Below are 6317 nucleotides of genomic sequence, written 5' to 3' on the forward strand. Positions count from 1 at the left end.
CTTTAGGCATTTATATAACCAGTAATAATAAAAGTTCTGCAAAATCAAATAAGGACAACACATTGATATTTGTAGAAAAGGTAATCATGATTTACTGATCCTTACAGAGCGCTGGGCATGGTAAAGAAAATAAATAATGCTAATAGCATATATCATTGGTGTCAGGCCAAGATCTTCAAAGTTAAAAGGCCAAGAGGCCAAGAAACACAGACCACCACCACGAGCTGTGAATTGCATTAGGAATACCAGTAACTAGTACATGAGTAATGCTACAAGAACACACAATACAGTATTGTGCAAATCTTTTGGGCCATTGTAAAAATTGGCTGTAAAGTGATAATTGTTAAAAAAATAATAAAATAATTTTTGCATTTATTAATTAAAAACAAAATTAATTTGTATGTTATGTTGAATTTTCCTTGATATATATTATTATTATTAATATTATTATTAATAATCAGGATTTATATACCGCCAACATATTATGCAGGGCTGTACATTAAACAGGGGTTGCAAACGACTGACTAATACAGACAGTGATACAAGAGGAGAGGACCCTGCCTGTTGTTGTATATGGTATGTTTCTTTCACTCATTCATGTATTGTATTTATTTGAAATTCCCCTGATGGTAATATACCGTTGGTCATTATCTGCCTGTGCTTTTTCAGCATCAAGGAGACCAAACCCTCCAAGTGCAAAATGAAGATACTAACCTGCAAAGGACCTACACTCTGCTTCACTTTTTCCTGTGCTGCATGCTAATTCTTCTACCACCGTCCAGACTTTTGGTAAAAAATTGCCTTTTGTTACAGGTAACTATTTCAAAATATACTCATCAGATCAGAGGACCTGTTGCAATGTTTCTGAGTACCAGATATTTAGTTTCTGTACTAAGGGGAGCTGCTTGGCCTCTTTAGCAAAAGTTTTCAAAAGACTATTGAGTCCCACAGTCCCACATAAAGCTTTCTATCTATAAGCATCTATAATTTTATATATATATATGTATATATATATATATATATATATATATATAAATATATATTATATTGTCTCAATCAAACCAAGGACTTCAGTACTGCAACAAACCAATCCAGACCCCCTTACTTTTTGTTTTTTTTCAGCCATAAACCACTTGCTGTTCTATTTTTCAGTTGATGCTGGATTAGTAGATATCTCTTGAGAAATTCATTAAAAAGAATTCATGTGGTTTCTCGCCTTTCCAACCAATGAATGATTGTTTACATGATTTTTACATATTTGAAGGTTTACTTTATTTTCCCTTGGACTGACGATTGTATACTTGTATATATTCTGAAAGAGTAAGTTTTAGGCTCTGTAAATAAAATAGAGTGGAGTTTCTAACACATTCTTCCAGTTTATCACAAACTTTAAGAGGTGTTCCTGCAGTGCGTAGGTTCCAGGCGGAGTGTGTCACAAGGATGCAGAATTCAGTACCTAGCACTGTAATATGTGTGGTATGTGTTACTCCTACAAGTTTTTTTCACTGAGAAAGCTGCAAATGATGAAGCACTGTGAATCTCCAGCATATCTTAAGATGTAGCTGTAACTCTGTTGGGTAAAACCTGTTGGGTAAAAAAGTTAAAGCAGAAAATATACAATAGTAAGTAAAGTTCAGCCTCAACCAGAAAATACAGAGAGACTACCAATAAAACCTGTTTGTTTTTACATAAAGCTTATTTACAGCCAGCATTGGCTTTGAGAAGAGTCATTGCAATGGGTCAAAAGAACACATTTCAGTGACTGCCCTTTTGAAATGTTTGTAAGGCTTTTTATGATTATATTTGACTTTAATTCTACTGTCCTACCATTCTCACCTCCCCTTCCCACCAATTCGTAACAAACCCAAAATGTGACCTGTCCCTTGTTTTTGCACAAAGCAATACTTGGGGCCTGAGTGGCCAATTTTAAGGCTTCAGTGCTGTCACATGGGGCCTGGAGGGCATGCCATAGAGTTTGCAATTAGCAATGATGGCCAATATTGCCCATTTTTGCTGGTTGTGACGTTTGATCACTGGAACCATTGTAAGGTGACCAACAATAGTTGGGAAAAGGATTCTGCAAGGAGTTTGTATGTTCGCCCTGTGTATGGGTTTCTTCCGGGTACACTGGTTTCCTACCACATAGGTTAATCGTCTTTTTCTGAAAACTTGTCCTCAGACTACGTTAGTGACATATGACTATGGTAGGGACATTCGATTGTGAGCCCCTTTGAGAGACAGCTAGTGACATGACTATGGACTTTGTACAACACTGCATAATATGTCAGCGCTATATAAATACTGGCTAATAATAATAAAATTATGGGTTTAGATCAAAGGGCATAACACATACACACACAAAAGACTTACCAACTTAAAAAATAGGTTTGAATGCGCTACCCCTATGATGCTGGGGTCTAAGCCAGTGTTTAACAACCAGGGTTCCTTCAGAGGTTTCTAGGGGTTCCTAGCAAAGAGCAATTTTTTCCTCTCAAGTCGGTTTACAAAACACCAATGGCTGAAATTCTTCCTATTGACCATCAGTTGAAGAGACATTTTTTCCAATGACCACCACACTAATGTACTGTCAGTTGGGAAAATAGTAATTGTAGCAGATGAGTTATTGAGTTCCCTAAGACATGAAAGCCATTGAAATTGTATTTTTTTTTAATGTATGCACCTTAAATTTAGCAATAATATACAGCAAGAAAGACAAGCAGACCAACATTTGTAAATTCGCCACTAGTTTTATTTTAAATCCTTCAACTTGTTTCTCTTTTGCTAGCTTTAATTAGCGACATGATCTACTTTTGGCTTTTTTGGGCCGCTGCGTCAAATTAAATTGGAAGTAATGCTAAAGGATGAATTCTTTAAGTACCAAAGGCATCCATAAATCTAGCCTGTCCTAATTGTTTTCCCTTATTGATTCTGGTTTAATTGTCCATTAATGGCCAGGAATAGGGTAGAATTCTATTATTCACTTTGTTAGCTCTGAAATGATGCTGGAAAGCTCAGCCACTTGTCCGTGAGAGGTCTATTCATCAAAGCTGTGAAAGCCTGAAGGAAAAGCTTCATGCAAATTCCCACTCGCCCTAGACTTTTTTTTCCCCTAAATTCCTTTGTTAATTGAAAATTGCCTTAATAAGGCCTTTGAATAGGTGGATAGAGTGGAGAAAGGTCAGACCCTTTATCTGTTTTTTTAACTGCTGTCTGTTTTACTGCTGAATCTGCCCTGGTGACACTAACTTAGGGTTTGACAAGGTGTTGCCAGTACAGGAAATGGGGGGGGGGGAGCTTTTCCAAATGGGCTTTAAAGTTTACCTGTTACAGAAGAAAAATGGAACCATAGCTCTGCTGTGAAATTTGCAAGCAATCTTATCTTTATTGCAGAACCGGACAGGCCAGTCCATTCTGCAATACAACATGCCGGCCTTATCTCCATTTTCTACTAAAAATGTGTTGGGTGTCCCAGCATCACCCAGGCAGCTGAATAAGCCCCCGTGACCATGTAGAGGATTTACATCATCCCAGCTCTGACAATCAAGTTCATTAAAAATCAGGTAACCTGGAAAAAGAAGAAGACGATGGCAGTGCACACAATGGAATAGAGACGAGTGTATGTAAAAAACTGTGATCAAGCAGGTATGTTTGTTTTATTGCAGATGGTACACCACCTGTTTCTTCTGCAAAAAAAGGATCTGCCTTATTGCAAGTTTTTAACTTTTTTCTACAGTTCCAATTTAAGTTCCAATCCCTGTTGGAAGGGCCATGTCAGTATAGGCAAAGAAAAAGGTTATTCACAGTGCCAGGCTTATGACAGTGGATTGCATGATAGCTAGTTATAGCCTTACAGTACTAGGGACCCAAGTTTTCCCTGCTAGTTCCTTCCATCATCCCAAAGACATACTTGTAGGTTTATTGGCTTCACTGCCAAAAATGTCCTCAGACTGTGGTCATCAGAATGTGAGGTGCTTTGAAGAACATTTGTTGACATGGACTGTTAAGCATGTTTAATATGTCAGTGCTATATAAATACACAAAAATAGTAAGATGCAGAAGCTCAGAATAAAAACTCATTTCAGGAAATAAAGCAAGTTGAAACACAAAATGATTTCATAACTTTCGTAGGCATACATAAGTGCTTGGATTTGTGAACTACAAGCAGATTTATGGAATTTAGAAACTATATGTAAGTATGATCAAGGACGTATGAACATGGGCTTGTAGGGTTTATCCACAAAACCTTGATATAAAGTTTAGGATTAACAAATTGCATTTTAATGATGAAATATTGCTGGTTACATAAAAGCTGAATTTCATACAGATATAACATTTACCATTTAGTGTAGATATGTAAATTTTAATAAGTAGGAAATGTAATTCTGTCTTAATATCTCCCACCTCTAATACACTGGACAGCAGGACTCACACTTGGAAGGAGGAGATGAAGAACTGAAAGCCAATAAAGTGTGATGCACTTCTCATGCATTTCTGTTGCACATTAATGCAATTCAATAATGTTCAACAGCTGTGGGAAGCAAAAAGCCACAGTTGGGGTGGATCCAAGACCAGTCACCATTCACAAGACAGAGGCCAGCAATGACAGGTCTTTATTGCAGGAAGCTCTTATGTATGGGAAAAGTTTGACAGTTGACTACTGCAGAGATCTAATTTTCAAATTATACAAAACAAATCAGGATTCGAGTAAGAATGCTAGTGCCTTTTGCATTACTGTAACATTTGCGTATCCCTGATTTTAGGTGTAAAGTGCAACTACACTGTAGGGTCCCCAGCAAAATAAAAAATAACAATTCATACTTCCAAAGTTCGGCAATGGCTGTGCAATTTCTGTTTTAAATTTGTGTGTCTACTTACCTTTCTGTTATGGGCTGTTCTACCCCTGCTACCTCTATCACTACCACTGGGTAAAGCTAGGTAAACGATGAAGGGTAGTCTTGTGAAAGCAAGTGGGGGGGGGGAGTGGCACACATCAGAAAAAAAAGGTGATGATGCAGCACACTTAATGCCGAAAAAAGAACATAACATAAAAAGCCCAAAGGAAAAAAAATAAATAATAAATAAAATATTTTTACTCGTTACTTATACTTTATTTTCAGACATCATGCTATTAAGTTGTCCAATCACAATTTGAATTGAGTATAAATACTAGTACATTTTTACCATAATCAGGGTTTTTTTGGACTATAGATGTAAAGAAAAGAACAGAACAAGAACAGGTATCTATTTAAAAGCCCAACATAATTTATTTACAAAAGTTAAAACAACATAGATCAAATCAATATTCATATAACATATGGTTCCTTTTGAGTACTTCCAATTATATACACATAATATTTAGCACACATGCTCTGCAGGTTTCCAATCAATCATAAATAATATCTTCACGTGGACATAAAATAAACTCAATTGATTTAAACTCAGAAGCCTGGTGTTTTCTACACCTTTTACAGCAGAAGAACACTGCTTTATCAAGAATAGGAGCAGCTGATGAAATATCGTACTCAAAAGCAATAAATCGAAGCAACCCAAATACTGTATGTTAAACAAAAATATGTTATAATGTTCTATTTTTTACTTTTTTCCACGTCTTTTTATGTTATATCTTTTTTTGCAGCATAAACCCAGCATATACCAGGAGCCATCCCTGACATATGCCAGGTGTCCCCTGTCTTTTCTGCACTAAAAATCCTGTCTGAGTTCCATTTTATTATGGCAAATTTGTTGAAGAAGTGTTGGACTCTTATTATTATTATTATTAATAATAATATTAAACAGGATTTATGTAGCGCCAACATATTACGCAGCGCTGTACAATAAATAGGGGTTGCAAATGACAGACTAATACAGACAGTGATACAGGAGGAGAGGACCCTGCCCCGAAGAGCTTACAATCTAGTAGGTGGGGGAATTTACACACAATAGGAGGGGGATATGTAGTGGTGGGAAGTAGTGATTCCACTTTAAATCTCAATACTGGTTGGACAAATTTCCAAATCCTTTGGCAGAAAAACAGATCCCACATATACATTATTAGTAATTTTCTCAACTGTATATTTACCTACTCACCTGGAGCTCACCCAGCAAAGAAAAATCAGACATTTTAGACTTTTGGTCAAAGCATTGGTCAAAATCTCAGCGCAGATAGTGTATTTTACTAGGTCTCATGAGACTGATGATGTACCAGCATTTGGCATAAGAACTGGTGCTTTCCAACTATATAATTTGTTTTGCTATACAAGGTGAACATAGTGTATGTCTGCTATCAGTGCAAAAAGGATCATTTTATTGTGTGGCCT

Source organism: Pyxicephalus adspersus, chromosome 1, assembly GCF_032062135.1.
Source record: "Pyxicephalus adspersus chromosome 1, UCB_Pads_2.0, whole genome shotgun sequence".
NCBI classification, from domain to species: Eukaryota; Metazoa; Chordata; class Amphibia; order Anura; family Pyxicephalidae; genus Pyxicephalus; species Pyxicephalus adspersus.